This window comes from Ochotona princeps, chromosome 2, assembly GCF_030435755.1.
Source record: "Ochotona princeps isolate mOchPri1 chromosome 2, mOchPri1.hap1, whole genome shotgun sequence".
Classification (NCBI taxonomy): domain Eukaryota; kingdom Metazoa; phylum Chordata; class Mammalia; order Lagomorpha; family Ochotonidae; genus Ochotona; species Ochotona princeps.
This window is the reverse complement of record NC_080833.1, coordinates 141,045,072-141,061,901: the sequence shown is the minus strand read 5'-3', so window position 1 is coordinate 141,061,901 and position 16,830 is coordinate 141,045,072. Positions and strand designations below refer to the sequence as shown.

The following is a 16,830-nucleotide window of genomic DNA, read 5'->3' as shown; positions in this document are numbered from 1 at the left end:
ACCACGTAGGCCCATTCTTCTTGGAAAAAAAAATTGTCTCCTGGACATCCTTCTATGAAACAAGAGAGACTGTGCAAAGCCTCGACAAAGAAAAAGACAGCCTGCAACCCCAGTGTGAGGGGAGTCAGGTGGCAAAGCCCACAGGAACCCAGGACAGGAAATCCGTGGAATCCACCAACCCCAAGAGGAAGACCTTGGTTCCTACCCGTACCTCTGCAAACTGGATCCACAGCCACTTGTGCCAAATTCTGCATAAATTCTAGCCTTACTCTCTTTGAATCTGCATACCTTCAAGTATGGTGTATTATGCCTCCAAACTTTGGTTTAGGGACAGTCTGGCCCTTTGAGTATGTTGGAGGACAGTGACAACGTGTTAGCATTTTCCCACATCCCAAAGTCCTAGATGCTCCTGAGACCCCAGGCTCACCTTCCAATGCCTCCTGAATGCCAAGGCTAGGGGCTGACTGCTTCCAGAGGCCAGAAGAGGAGGCCCCTAGTAGACTTCCTGACCCAGGCCCACTTTCTGTGTCCTGGCACAAAGGAGAGAGACCCGAGTCACCTCAACAAAAAGGGCAGGGTGACAGTCTAAGAGGATGTCAAGCCAAGAAGAGGCTCAGCAAGACAGACTCTCCAGAATAAAACAACGCACCTGGCAACAGTGAACTGTGAGGCCGAGGTCAGAGACACGCCCAGGTCAGCTGGAGGAAAGGGGACTGTTTTAGAGATGAAGAGAAGTCAGCGTGAGCTGCTTTGAAATCAGGTTTGCAGGTTCCAGCGGCTCACCGCAGAAGCTGGCATTGTTCATGCGGAGACAGCCGCTGGAGGGGAAGGGGCAATCTCCAGGATGCTCTGTCCTCTGCCCTATTGCCAGTCTACAGCAAGGAGTGCCTTGGGGTAAGCCCTGTTACAGGCTGTCATGTGGGGCTGCCTACAACTTCCGACCTTCGGGCTCCCTCTGCTGAGGGTTCTGACATGACTCCGTTACGTTTCTGGCAGCTTCACAGGGGCTTTCACAGATGTTCTGATCCTCAACGATCCCTCTTGGCTCTCCCTGCTAGGTAAAGCTTACACCTCACAGAACGCCACTTTGGAAACTAAGTAATGAACGGCAGCAATTAGAGAAGAGTTGGGGAACTGGGTTCAGATAATATCTATAGAGCAAGCAATTTGGGAGAAAGCTAAAGAATCAATTCTTGAATTATCAGAGTAATGGCTGCTTGCATTTCCTAATGTTTATGTTTCTACGGTCTTAAAGAATATATCATTCTCTGAAAGTATCTAAATGTGAAGATTCATACTAATAAATTTAGGATTGTTTATATATATCATCTTGTATGATATAACTTTCTTGAAGGTATGGTCACAATAAAAACAGGTTTTTCACTTTATTTGAGGGGAGGATACACAGAGACATACAAAAAAATTTTCCCTCCAGAGGTTCCCTTTTCCAAACACTTGCAGCAGCTAACGATGGATCAGAACCGAGGCCAAAGACCTGAAACTCCATCTGGGTCTCCCAAGTGGGTGGCACTGACCCTAGCCCTTGGACCATCATCTCCTGACCCCTGGCAAATTAGTAGCAAGGTGGATCAGAAGACAAGCAGAGACCAGCATGGCAGCCTAGCAGTACTGGCATCCCGTATGGGCACTAGTTTATGTACTTGCTATTCTCTGTTAAAGATCTGGGAAAACAACAGAGCTTGGCTTAAGTACTTGGACCCCTGCATCCATGTGGGAGACGTCGAAGAGGTTTCTGGCTCCTGGCTTCAGATTGGCTCTGCTCAGGTCTGGCCATTGCACCCATTTAGGCAGTGAGGCAACTGACAGAAGATCTCTCTCTCTCTCTCCTCACTGTGAGTCTGCCTTTTAAGCAAGAAGAAGGAGAAAAGAAGGAGAAGAGTAAGAGGAGCTTGAAACATGCACTCTGGTATGCAGATGTCTTAAGTGACATTTTAACTGCTACACCACATGCTCAGCCCAGTGCAGGTCCAGGCTTAAAGCATATTTGTTTTCCATAAAGGAACAACGAAACAGAGAACTCTGGGGGAGAATAAATGCATGGGGTATTCCTGAAAGATGGGGTTAGCAGTTGCATCTTCCAGCAGAGTTTAGCTTCCTGGCCAATCTGACTGACCACACACGAGTGAGGGAAGAGGCCCTTTTGCTCCTTCATTTCCCAGGTTTAGATGCTTCTCCTCTGAGTGCCCAGGAGTGTGGGGTCTTGTATATTACAGTGACGAAGCCAGCCCTGGGCACCTGGCCGAGGTATGGAAACACAGCTCTTGAATCAATGAGGACTACATGGCCATTGTCCATTATAGCAATGGGGTTGGTTAGTTACAAATTTCTCATATCCCTTCCATCTGTGTGTGGGCATAGGCGCAGGAGACTTGAAGGGAGGTTGCACGGTGGTGGGTGAGACTTCATTTTTAATGAAAAACATAAAATGAGATGAAGTGGTAAGATTGGGAGTATAAACCAATGAGTGACCGAGAAATGAGCCAAGTAATAATGATTGTGCTGAAAGAAGGGGTGTTGATCCAAAGCTTTGCCGGTACCCCGCAGTCTTGCAGGACCTGGCTAGAGCCTGAGCTCTCCACATGTGACAGCCACATGCAGTGTCACAGCTGGGCACTTCCTGAGGCAACATTTGTTTAAAATCTCACACATCACAGGTGTGGTTTCCACGTAGCCATTTTCACTTTTTCAAAATTAGTAACCCAAGTGCCAGCTGTATTTATTTCTATAAACAACAAGATGCTGTATGCATTTTTTTCTTTTGGGAGTAGAAAGGACCCCTCCTCTAGTTTTGAGGCTCAGCTGCCCATTTGCTACTGCCTGGATTGGAACCCAGCCTTGCCAGGAATGTGCTGGGGACAGCCTGTGTGCAGGTGCCCCCTGGGTCACCTGGGCTCCAGGATGTAATGCAGGGTGTCCATGAACATGAGTTTAGGTGATCAGAGAGGACAACAGGCCTGTCAGTCTGACGCTCCACCCACTGCAGGATCCCTTAAAGGCATAACCGTCACAATGGTGCAGTCTTCCCTGATTGCCATTTGTGGGCAGGCTGAGGAACAGAAACACACTATCTGATCCTAGCATCAGCGTCCACTTCCCATCCTAGCTCAAGGAACAAAAGAGAGAATTCTGACCTTGAGAATACACACTGTCATTCACCTGCACCTACCCAAGGACAGACATCGACAGAAGAGCGATGCTACGGATGCCCTTGGGTGGACAGGATAACAGGGGGAGCAGGGGACAGAGGGCCGACTGCTTAGAGCAGACAGGTTTCAAATGGGGACAGGAAGCATTTCTGTCACAGTCAGTTGACAAGCATCTCCCCAAACACACCTCTCACCATGTATGGGATTGAGGGAGAGAGGCCTCGGAGGGGACAAAGAGATCAAAGATGCTCCACTCCCTCCTACCTCCACCCCTGGTAACCACTGAGGGGCTCTGCTTTAACGCAGGCACTAAGTAAAGTTGAGGACTGTTCACTGTCTCATGACAAGGTCATCAGTATGCCAATGGGCTGTGTGTTTATGGCACCAGCTGACTGTGAAAAGTGTTAGAGACAAGGGAGTTTAGACTCTTCTGGTCCACTCTAGAAAGGGAACCAAGATCAGCAAGTTAGAAAAACAGGTTTATAAGCCAAAGGAGCTAAGACTAGGAACCAGTGCCTAAGTCTCAAATGACATCGTCTTTAGTACCTCTGATACCATTGTCCAAATATTTGCAACCTGCGTTGTGGTATTATCACATCAGCAGAATTTCAAATAATAAGGTGAAAGTGTTTAATGTACTTGAGTGATTTTAAAACACAAAAATTAAAAAAAAGAAGGGAATTGGGATTTCTAAGGATATCAAAGATTTCAACTTTGAATATGTAAATTTCATTAAGAGTATTAAAAAAGGAGAAAGTGTTGGTCTTAATCTTATAGCCAATGTTTAATTAAAAGCTTTAAAATGTAACACTTGAGCATGATATATTATTAAAATCTCTGGGGATTAAGTCATTAATTGTGAGCACAGCTCTCAAGACTACTGAGAAGTTTTTCTATACCTTTTGAGAATTCTCTTTTTTAGATTTCTCTTACTATTCTTCACAACTTCATGCAGATCACTTCTTCATGCTGAATTGAAGTAATCAGCCAGCTTTCTAGAACACTCACAGAACCCATGCTCTGATTTTCAAACATAAATTCAGCTCTAATTCTGGAACCAGGGGTCGGCATCAGCTTGGTGCGGCTCATGGAACAGCCCCATGAAAGCTGAATCTCCTTGGAGGAGCACTGTCTCTTCCATTCAGCCCAAGGGCTGCTCCCAGGGAGCCACATCCACTGACTGAAAGACTCCAAGGAGATATCAAGTAACGGAGCTTATCTCAAGGTGCGTGTGACACCTACCGAGGTGATCCCAAAAGCTAATGACTCCGATTGCTCTCTTACATGCAACCCCTGAAGTATGCACTGGCAAGCAATTTTCAGTGATGAATCAGAATCCAGCTTTTACCCTCCTCTAATGACCCTGCGTGGGCATTGGGTGGTCTGACATGGCCATCTACAGTGTATTCACCAACATCATCTGTGATCTGAATGCATGATGTAGCCCTCAAAGGCATCCTACACTATGTCCCCCACATTCCAAAGCAACGTCCCAACTGGAAGGATTCCTGGCGTTCCCTTGGCTACTCTGAGTCTTAAAAAAAAAGGAAATATTTGTTTGAAAAGCAGAGCAACAGAGAGAGGGAAATGGACTCACAGAGCGGGGTAGGAGAGAAAGAGAAAATTGACCGTCTTGTATTCACTGGATGACTCCCCAAATGACTGCAACAGCAAGGCTGACCCAAACTCACGAGCTAATAATCTTGTACAGGTGTCCCATGTAGGTAGCAGAGTTCCACACCATCATCTGCTGCCTGCTCAGGTGCATTGGCAGGAAGCCGGTTTGGAAGTGAAGTAGCACAGACTCCACCTAGCTGTGCTGTATGGAATGAGACCAGCGGCAAGCGGCAGCTGAATCCACTGTGCACAGTGCTGGCCTCTGCCCTGCTTTTAGAACTCTCCGACCTCTTCACAGATTCCAAACAAATCCCCTACATCTCTCCAGAAAATTTGTCCTCTGCCCTAGCCTCTAGATTCGAGGTCCTTCGCTGGTAAGGATGCTGCCCAGGTGAGGTATCAGCAACACTATTTCTCAAGCTTATGTTCCCCTCTCTCCTAGAAAAATGCTTGCCAGAACCTCCTAGTGACCTGGCATGCAGGGGTCACATGATGTTTTCAGGACAGTTAGTCCCAAGCAGAGGTGTCCATGCTAACTAACACTGGCACTGTTCTCCAGCAATGGCCTGCCAGAAGGCTCCCTTCTCCACTAGCCCTCACAGATGCCTAAGACAGGGTGGCCCAGGAACTCAGGACCCCTTGTGACCACAGGAATCAGAACTCCCAGTTCTAGATGGGCTTAGAGTGACTGTGAGAGAGATGGCATTTTGGCTAGCCTTTGTTTTATGCACAGCAGGACCTGGCTCATCTGAGCCAGCATACTTTTCCTCCAACTTTATTCTGAATGGGTTTGTTTTATAAGTGCAGGAAAGAAAATACTAGGATATAAAACATACAGCATGGATTCTTCTGTTGGCATTGCATTTCCTAGGAGAGTCCCAACCACTGTTCTCATATTCACTTTCTAAAATAAAATTGCTCCTATTAAGCTTTTTTTTGTTTTGTTTTACGTACTTGAAAGGGAGAGAGAGGGAGAGAGAAAGGAAGAGAGGGAGGAAGACGGGGGTGAGGAGGAAGAGACAGAGATGGAGGGAGGGATTCTTTTCTTTTGGGTCACTCCCCAAATGCACACAATGGCCAAGCTTGGGTCAGGTCAAAGCTGAAAGCCAGGGACTCATCCAAGAAATCCCACACACATGGCAGAGGCCCAACTACCTGAGCTATCACAGGTTGCCTCCCAGGGTGCACATTAACAGGAACCTAGAACTGGAAGCAGAGCTGGGATTTGAACTCAGCATTCCGACAGGGGAAGTAGGTGTCGCAAGTGACACCTTAGCTGCCCAGTATATTTCCGTTGACAAAAGCTGTCACCATCAGACAGAGTTCCTTGCTGCTGTTCTTCCAGTGGAGCCTCCTGTCTAAGCAGCCTAGAATATTGTGCCTTGGGCAGCATGCTCTGCTGCCTCATCTGAACTGTCTCCAGGCAACCTTTTCAGTCAAGAACTGTGAGAAGACCACACTGAGACGGACTAAAGTAACCTTACATCTCCACAACTGAATGGTTTGTTTTTTTCATGGTTTAAAACCTACCTCTTGGCTTGATAACTACCAAGGCATGCGTGTTATAAGCAGTCTATTAGCTAGAAAAACAACTGGTCACCATGCTAATTGGCAGGGAGATAAGAACATGTATGAAAGACAAAGATCCTGAAGAAGATGCAAGCAAGGAAATCCATCAATTTTCTCTTAAAATCCAGGGGCTAGAGAAGCCTGGCAGCTCTTTGATCTGCCATACTTTGAGATGTATGGATCTGACTTTGTTAAAACTTCCTTTGTCAGATCCATGGTGGATGCTCTCGGCAAGGTGCATTGTCACGCCACCTCCAGTGGAGCCTGTGTGAGAAATCGCCGGGCCGAGGCGGAAGCTTCAAGGAAGGATGCCTCCTGGATTCGGCTGCATCTCTAGTGGTCTTGGCATTCCTGGCTGTACTCTCTTTACTCTTATCTTTATGGCTGGAATAATATTGTTTATGTGCGGCAAAGGCTCAATGTTCCTTTATAGTTCTATGAAGCCTTCTGACAGGAGACTGGACAAGGATAGCAAACAGTATGAGATAAAAACTATTAAGTCACTAGCTTTAACAGATCTACCTGGAACTATTTTTGAGAATTCCTAAAAAAGAAGATTATAGTAGAAATCTATAGCTTAAAAAGCCATACAGGAAGAAAAGCTAAGAAAAATAGACAAGTTAATATTGAAACCAATGTAAGGCACAAAACACAATGAGAGCTAACTGCTTAATGATTAAAACTGCAGCTGGTGCCAAACTGTGTCCACGAGAAACAGCAACTGCAGTCTGTCACCAGGCTATTAGAGAACAATCTTTTTTCGTCAGACCCGCTTACCTCCCTGGAATAATTGTTTGTAGAAATGTAACCACATGAATAAGCAAGAAAATGTCCCTTTGCAATAATCTATTGTATATAAGCTGATGCCTTGCTTTTGCAAAATGCACTCAGATACAACTGCCTTGAGTTGTCGTCTCTGTCTGTCACTCGCTGAATCCTTGCGCACCGTTCCCGGGGTCCTGTTCCCATCGGAGTGATTGCTCCCGGCCGAGCCGGTCCGTCACAGTGCATGAGCACTTGAGACTTTGCCGCACTTGGACTGGGAGGCTGAAAGTGGATTTTCACTCAATAGTTCACATATACCTGATACTCTGTAGTTCAGAGCAGAAAGCTTTTTTAAAATTCAAATTTAGCAGTTTTCTAAAAAGTATTCAAGTGAGATTTTGCAGAACTTCATGCATTCTAGGGCAATCAGAACAGTCTTATAACTCTAACAAACCATATATTAGCAAGTGAAGAGTAGAACAGTCTTACACAGTCATGCCTGAACATGTTGAACCTCAGGGTCTTATATTGCTGATAATGTATAGAACTGATTTCAATCTGGTGTCTGAAGACAGGCCTTGAGAAGTGATGAGATTGTATCAGGCAATTGGGCACTGAGGCCCTCTGAGTGAATTGTGGCGGCTTCCGTGGGAGGGACGTGTGGATGGGAAGTCAGAGTGAATTTCCCGTCTCTGTTCCCTAGGCTTGCCGTGGGATTGTCCCTCCACCATTCTCCAACCTCACCAGATGCATGGACCTGAAAATCTCACATGGCAAGCCCTATCTTGGACTGTAACCTCCAACCTGTAAGCTGAGATTAATCTTCTTTCCTAAGGAGCTTCTTTCAGGCACAATAGCGAAGATACACTGACTAATCCATACCTCTGTGCACCCGAGCCTTCATAGATGTGCCGTCATTGAACTTCATGGACTTCTTTGAGGAAGATGGCTCTTACTTTCAGACGCAGAAACTAGAGGTCCCAGAAGATATAGAACTCACTTATCACTGGCAGCCAAGTGGCCCTTGTAGTGCTTAAACACAGGATTATTTGTCCTTAACTGTATGATGAAAAACTCTTTGAAACAACTAGTTGGTTCAAGGCTGCTAGAGCCAAGCAGATCACATGTAGTGGAGGATCCCTTCATAATGTATTTATCCAAGCCTAATCTTATATATAAAAGATGCAACTGATGTGCAACAAGCAAATGTTTAGGGGCTTGTGATTCAGGTCACACAGGTGTTCTAATGACTGTGTGGCCATGGAAAGGTCACATGGCATTGTCAGAACAAAGGCTCCAAAGCCATGGAATAGGATAAAAACACGGCTTTCTTTGTAGGGTCCCTAAGAGAATTACATAAATTTATATGTATAAGTGCTATCATGGAAGGGACACTTACTTGAAGTTAGAAATTGCTTTTCTTATTCATTCAGTAAGGTGAACTGCCATTAGCCAGAAGGTGGTCTAGAGTCCGGTCCACTACTGTGTTAAGAGAGCTGCTATCCTCCCAAATGTTACCCCAATTTCCTCTTTCCTTGGGAATTCAAAGTGAAACTCATAATTAAAATTAGGTTAACAATTACTGATGATTTTTGAGCAACCAGGTGGTTTTCTCCTGAGGAAAGTTTGTGGAAATAGAAATTCTGATGGTAGTGAAGTGGGAATCAATACGTTTTTCCTGTTGAGGGAAGGCTCTAGAATATGTTAATTTTTCTCTGTGAAGCGACTCATTCAAATATTTTCTGAAATTTATTAATTGCTCAGAGATGAACCTTATGTTCTAGGTGGCATACAACATTAGATATATTGTTTGCTTTTAAGTAATTGGGTTTATTTGGAGAGACCAGATTTGAAATACTTGCTTATCATTACAAACTGACTGGATTGAGATAACAAGAACTTGAAAAAAAATCAGACATTCAATCCTTTGGGTGTCAGTGGTCTCTTCTGCTAACATGCTGGTTAGGCTAACAGGGATTGACCAGCCATGGCTTTTGGGATAAATCCAGCTCTTTTTGTATGACTTAAGAGCTAAAAATTGGTTTTATTTTTAATGATTGAAAAAAATATTAGTGATGTGACTTGCATAGAATTTTAATTTCCTTGTTTTTGAAGTTTTGTTCAACCACCATTGTGTTTGTTTACTTGTGGTTCATGGTTTCTCTTTGTTATGGCAGTAGAATTGAATCATTGAGTAGCAAAGATCATATGGACCATAGAGCTATACTATTGACCTTATGTGTCTATACAGAGCTTTCTGAGTCTTGATCTAGCTGATTGCATAAAAGTTTCCCAATTCTGTGATGAGAAAGTCTGTAATCACATGATATTCTTCCAAGAAAGCTCAGATGGAACTCACGTAATTGAGGTCATGAAGGTAATAGTTGTTTACGCTTAGAAAAAAAAGAAGGTGATTTGGTAGGGTGTGTAGTGTTCACTGAAGATCTACCTTTACTGATGATTTGGAGCTGAAGCAGTGTCATGAAGGAGTGGAAAGAATTGCTTTACTGAGAGCAGGTGCTGATGGTGGAGGGTCTCCGTGACCTAGGCTGACAAATGCAGTTGTATCAGCCAGTCAAAATTGTTTGTGGCTGACTTGCCAAGTTCCTGATACTTCCTTTTCTGCTTTGGTTTATGGTTCTTACAGTTATCTGTGCAAAAATCTAGAAACCTGAGACATGTGTCCCAGGATCAGAGAAAGCACAGGAGGAAGCAAGCAGACGAGACCTCATGCCTTTCTTCACTGCAGATGGATGCTATTGCAACACTCTCAGTGTTACCTTCACGTTTCACTACAAGGTAAAACTTTAAAGCAATCCAAGACAAGATCATTAATACTTTATGTAGTTTGGGGCTGCAGCTAGACAGGGAAAGCACTTGTTTTCCTAGTATGAAACACTGAAAGCATTAAGCCTGCTGTTCAGCATGGCTGTCTTCCCAATTTTGCCAATGCTCTGTTGACCCACCACCACTGACTTGAGATTGGACAGACACTGATTAAGTTTCAGATATTTTCATCCTTACTTCTAGTTTCATATCCTTTTCCAGAAAGCAGGTATGTAATTTCTACAGGAGATCATGAGGCATCATTTTTACCAAGCAATCGGAACTACAAAGTTCACTGAGACAGCAGCTGTCCCTTTACTTTTGACAACAGAGGCTCTAATTCCAGCTCTGTGAGTGTAAACACAGACACAAGAACTCCAAGGGATGTTTTATGCCACATGAGCATCCTTCCAGGTGGGAACTCATAGTGTACTTTGTATAAACATTAGACAATAATTCATGAGTTGCTGGAGATCAATAGTTTCCAAAACAGAGCCTGAAGAATCATGTGTTAATGTTCTTGATTCCTGACTGTGCTAGATGAAAAAATACAGCAAGACCCTCCTAGTTTATCAGGCGAAATAATATAATACTCCAAATAGTAAGCCCGACAGCACAACTCAATGTGTATTACCTTGCTTCCATTTGTACTGTAACCTTAGGGAAGATACAACACATTATCTTTGCTTTGCAGACAAAGAGGTTAAATATTCATCTACAATCATGCAACTTGCAGTGGTAGAGCTATTATACAACACAGATGAGTGACAACAGAGCCGCTGTTTTCACTCCTTCTATTCTGCCCTCCCACAAGAGCTTTGTAAGGAAATCACAACTTTCTGCCAATTTACTGATGACAATTTCATTGTCTAACCAGAGCTTCCCTACCATACAGACCAGACACAAAACCAGTGGAGTCTCAGTAACTATGAATCTATGGTTTCAATAGTGATGCACACATTCAAAAACTATTCCAGGGCTGATTGTACTATTGGCTCTACAACTTATGTAGAAAGCGTCAGTTTGATCGGTGGAATGTGCGACAGGCAGGGACATCTACTTTGAGCCACTGCTTGGGTGTGTCTTTAGCTAGTAATTGAAGTGCCCTAACCAGGCGCTTGAGAGAAAGTAAATGAAGACTCTACACTCTAGTGTGCAATCTATACTGCAGATGAATTTCAAATATCACTTTCTAAATATATATCAGGAAGTTTTAAAAATAGCACAGGAGATTTAGAGACCTACTCCACTAGGAAGGCACACACTATACTCTGCATTACCACCTGTTGATATTCACAGACTGTCAGAACCACTTGAGGTCCCAGCTATCACTGGCCTGGTGATGACAAGCGGGAAATGAGCACTCCACACACAGAATGTCAATGTGCAGTACAGCACATAACACACACAGATAGCTTCAATATGCTGAGAATTTAAAATCAAAGCAAGGCTACACAGGAAATTATAGGCAATGAGTTTTGTTTTCTTTCTTGAGACTGAGAAATCTAAAATATTTTTCATGAACATTTGTCCTTTGGATGGATGTATTTCCTACAGAAAACAAATAAAGGCCATTTGAAATTGTCACGATGAGTGAAGGAATCTCCTTAGGAGATGGAAAAAGCTGCTCCATAAATATCATAAATTTCCATGGAAAATTTTTCTCTTGGAAGCCATCTTTGCGCTCCTAAGCCCATCCCTCCTTGAATACTCAAAATTACAAGGCATGGAACTGCCTCCTGCTACTGCCCCCACCACCCCACTTCACTCCAAGATCATTGAGTCAAATGACTCTGCCTAGGGCCCATCTGAATTTGCTGCTACAACACACTTTATTGGAACAGAAAAGTTTGATGTCCTGAGTACTGAGTCTTCAAAAAGGTATTTAAAATAACTGTAAAGAATTGCACAACAGGCCTTACCTTACCCTGGTTTTGCAGCCACTAGAGAAATGTTCGGACATTAACAGCGACACACAATGAGTGGTCATGATCATATGAGTTGAGCCTGCATTCATCTGACAGCACTGGATGAGTATGACTCTGGCCCCGCTTTTCCAGCAAGGCCTGACCACATTTGAGCATCACTTCCAGAACATTCTGAGTCCCATCTCAGAATTGCCGAACACATCTCTAGCTGCAGCACATCTGGGAGGGAATCTTTTGTTCAGACAAGTCTGACTTTTGCTTCTTCCAGGTTGAACCCCCCAGTGAACAGCAGTAGTTGAGATGGGGTTGGCAGAGAGGATTTATCTGCAGCCCCCAGGAGGGTAGACACAAGATGGAGTGACTATGAGGTCAGGGGCTCCCAGGAAGAGTTGGGACTCAGCATCAGCAGCAAGGACACAGGAAGTGAAAGAGTTTCAAGAGGACACGAAGAGGACAATGGCATTGGGGGCAGGGCAGAGCTGAGTGAATGCTGCTTTTATGTAACTTCCCTCTGACTATTGCTAATTAGTATTGGCTGGCTGGGTCTTAAAACCCATCCAGGTAATGGATATTAGTTAAGCTTGTTGAGTTTTACTAAACATTTCCCCCATCCACTCCACAGGGCCATTACTACCTGTGTAACAGGGTCTCCAGATCAGATCACAGTTTTTTTTTTTTGAGCACCTTTGGAATTAAGACTGGGATTCATCCCTGATATTTTATTCACATAAAATGAAACATAACATAAATATCCTCCAGGCTACTTTCAGCCAAATGATTGCAGACTATGCTCTGTAAATATCTTAATGTTCATTGTCCTCCTTCCAAGCCAGTTCAAATTCCACTGCTATGGCTATTTCAGAGGAGTGGAGGAGAAAGAACTTTTGCTTCCATGGGGGAAATGTCTTTTCCCAAGACACTCCATGATAATGGCATCTCACTGTACATGTATGATGATTTGGAGTATGTATATGCCTTCTTGGGCAATAAAGGTATGGGTAGTCCATTGTTTAGCTGAAGCATTTAATGACTTCAAGTCTTATTTTTGGAAAATTCTAGGCCAAAAATTTTATAATGTAGCACTCTGTGTCACAGAAATGATGATTACGATGGAATACGATGACAGTGATTTATCAACTGAGGGCAGAAACTGGGAAATCCAACCAATTCTGTAACAGAAGCAACAAAGGACCTTTCACAAAAACTTAGAGAATTCCAATTTTTACCCATATGCAAAATTGCAAAGGCTTGTATGCAAGTACAAATTCTTTTTTAAAAAATTATTATTATTATTATTATTTTATGATATAGATCCATAGGCTCTGGGGTTTCCCTTAATCCTAACCCCAAGTCCTCCTCCCCACATTGATTTCCCCTATATTATTACAGTAGTATAGTTCATAAACAGTCACAATTCCATCATTGTGGGCATGGACAGTGCAGAGAGTCCAGCATCCTATTGTCCAGATAAATTTGACAGTTTCGTTGGGAGTTCATCTTTGATCTGGAAATGCAGATGGCATTGTATAGCCTCACATCTGGATATGACAGCATCCATTACACAGTTATTATACATCCCCTTGAATGAAAAGCCACAAAACAAAAACAACAGGAAGAAAAACGAAAATTTATAATGTCATGAAGCTAAAAAACATGCTACTGAATGACCAATGTGTTAGAAAGTATAAGTTCTCAACAGAGTCCTGCAACTACTTCATTGGCATCTCAATTTTAGTTTTTGCATAACCAACTACTGTAAACCTTAAAATGCTTGTCAGATACTATTCACCTGCCTCTAGTCTTACACAAAAATAAAAGTTTTGTGTAATTACATGATGACTGGTCGGAAGAACAGCATAAAGAGTTGTGAATTTTTCTTATCAAAATATGTTTGGCATAATAGCTAAGATGTCACTTGGGACACTCCCATTCCCACATCAGCACAGCTGAGGTCAGGCTCCAGCTCTGCTTGTGGTTCTAGATTCTGGTTAATGTGTGAGATGGAAGGCAGCAAGCGATGACTTAAGTAGTTGGGTTCTTGCTATATGGGAGGCCTGGATTCAGTTCCCAGTTCCCGGTTTGCCCTGAGCCAGCCCCAGCTGTTATTGATAGTTTGGAGAGTGGGCCAACAGATGGGACTTCTCATTCAGTCTGTATGTCTCTCAGTTCTTCAAATAAATCAATAAAATCAGCCCATGACCAGCATAAGCCAAAGTTCTACAGACAGATTGGGCTGTGTTCGCAGCCAGTGTGTGGCAGGTGATTTGGCTAATTGAAGGAGTTTTCCTGTGTTGAATGTATACACCTTTGTGGAAGGGGAGGTGATTCTGGCAGTACTTCTGTCTCATATCAGTTCCCAGTACTCTGCAATGCTCAATATGTTTCAAGTCCCTTTTGGAAAACAAATCAATATGGCATTTTTTCTGACAGCAAGCTACAGACTTCAGTGGTTATACCTAATTTACACGGCTTATTTTTTTTCCCCTCCCAGAATTAATATCCCAAGTGAGTCAGGCCCTTGGAAAATGCTGTTAGGGTTTTATCTTCCCAATCTCCCCTCCCCACCATTTAAAGGAACAGTCTGGAAGTAGAAGAGTTTAAGTCAAACATGAGGCCAAAGACATCTTCAAAGATTCCCAATCATTCAAGGAGGTAGCTCAGAGGCCCCCCTTCTCAGAAGCATCAGCATTTACAAGCTTCCAGGGAACAGAATTGAGTAGATTGAACTGACACAAATAACTAAAATGCATTTAAAATATTTGGAGCTCTGTTACCACATCAACACGATTTTGAATAAATGCCTTAAAAGTGCTTTCAGTGGATTTATTAAAACAAAAGCTAAACATTCAAGACAAAGATTGAACTTTTTAAAAGAAGATATTAGAATGATACATATTTTTTTAAAGATTTATTTATTTTTATTGGAAAATCAGATACACAGACAGGAAGATCTTCTGTCCACTGATTCACTCTCCAAGTGGCCAGATCCCAGCTCATTTGAAGCCAGAAGCCAGGAGATTCTTCTGGGTCTCCCACACTACTGCAGGAACCCAGTGGGCTATTCTTACCTGCTTTCCTAGGCCACAAACGGGCAGCCAGATACAAAGTGGGGCAGCTGGGACATGAACAGGCACCCATATGGGATCCCAGCGTGTGTAAGGTGAGGACTTTAATCACTAGGTTACTGCGCCAGGCCAAGAATGATATTTTAAGTTTCCTGATTATGGATTTTTTTTTCATATTATCTGGAACAAGGTAAGGCCAATGTGCTAAGCCTTCTCTTTTTGGAGTTCTTGGGGTTGTTATTTGCACTGACCTCTCCAGGGTGTTCAGGTTGGACAATTTCTGCAATGGTGGCTGAATAGCCACTTGGAAATGTTGCCTTGATACTTTTTTTTTAAAAAAAATCTTTCTTACACAATAAAAATAATAGCTACAAAATGAGATTAATAATAACTGTCAATTATTACCATACTACTTTATAAAAGATTCACTGAATTAAAACGAAGTTACAAAGAGGGAGAGAGAGGCCGGGAGACAAGAATATTTTTGTTCTGTGAAACAACAATAGCAACCACCATTTGCTGACTACGTGCTATTACACACTAAATCCATTGCTTCACAATCTCACATAATTGCTGGAAAGTATGTTTTGTTTAATGTGTTATTCTCATTTCAGATGAGCAAGTTGAGGTTATAGGAGTGGAAGTCACTTGTCAAGGTCATATGACTTGGCTGGGTCTCCTTTCTGGGTCCATGTGGCCATGCAGCCTTGCTTTAAGCACTAAGTGTCCCCTAGCCCCTCCAATCTCTGGGACTCCTACCCTATCCAGACACAAAATCATCTCATACCAAAACCAAAAAGCAACACTGGTAAGAGAACCTCAGATATCAAGGAATAAATAGGGCAAACCTCACAGGACTCTGGAGTCCTCACTGTCAGGCGCGATTGACCTGCAGAGAGGCGCAGGTATGCTGGGTTTTCTGTGTCTCCTGTACAAAGCTGGGGACATCTCAGGGCTTGGCCTTCCCAGGGTTGTTTCTTCACAGACCAAGCTTAACCACAGTGGATGGGACTTAACCCGAGATGGAACTAAGAATATCACAGGATAAAACCCTCAAGGTTGGGTGGGCATTTGATCCAGAGGTTAAGATACTGATTGAGGACCTTAGCATTCTATATTGGAGTGCTTGGGTTTGATTCACAGCTCTGCTCCTAGCTACAGTTAGATAGGGACTACCCTGAGAAGTAGCAGGGGATGGCTCAGGTATTTGAGCTCATGATGTCCACATCGGAGACCTGGACTGAACTCCTGGTTTGTAGCTCCTAGTTCCTGGCCTCGGCCAGCTCAGGTCCCAGGCATTTGCAGAGTGGATCGGCAGATTGGCATACTCTGTGTCTCTCGTGTAACAGAAAACAAGACAAATTCCTTCAAGGTTTCCTGGGGTGAAAATTCTTACTTTAACTGGGAATGCACAGCATCTTCATTTGTCACCATAGCCACCTTTCCTTATAACGTGCTTTTTAATGTGCACAAGTCATATCTCCACTAAAACTTATTAAAAATCAAGTCCCAGAACTTTACACTGAGTGACTCACTGAGGTGAGGATGGGGGTAAATGCTAATCTTACAATTCTGCCTACTTCATACTTTATGGTACTCAAAGTACTCAAAGCAGAGTTCCAGCTTGATAGTGGCATAGCACCAGGAGAAAATGTTACTGCCTTGATAAGATGCCCAGCATCTCCTCAAACCCCTCTGGAACCTGCTGTTTCTATGGCACCTCATTATAGCAGCCCAAATGGACTGTGACAGAAGGTTCTATGAGGTCACAGATCACAAACTGCTCGGAACTATGGCACCTGAGAGCAATCAATACCTGGTTGTCAATGTTACAGGAAAGGTCTCATTAGCATGGAGATGGATTATAAAAGTTTAAAAAGAATACTTCTCTTT

The 16,830-nt window shown here is 43.3% G+C and overlaps 1 protein-coding gene across 2 annotated transcripts in view; it reads right to left on the bottom strand.

Moving 5' to 3' along the window:
• The window catches only part of DPP6 (dipeptidyl peptidase like 6), a 797,513-nt gene that overhangs the window by 149,526 nt on the left and 631,157 nt on the right, over positions 1 to 16,830 (bottom strand). The window lies entirely within an intron of this gene.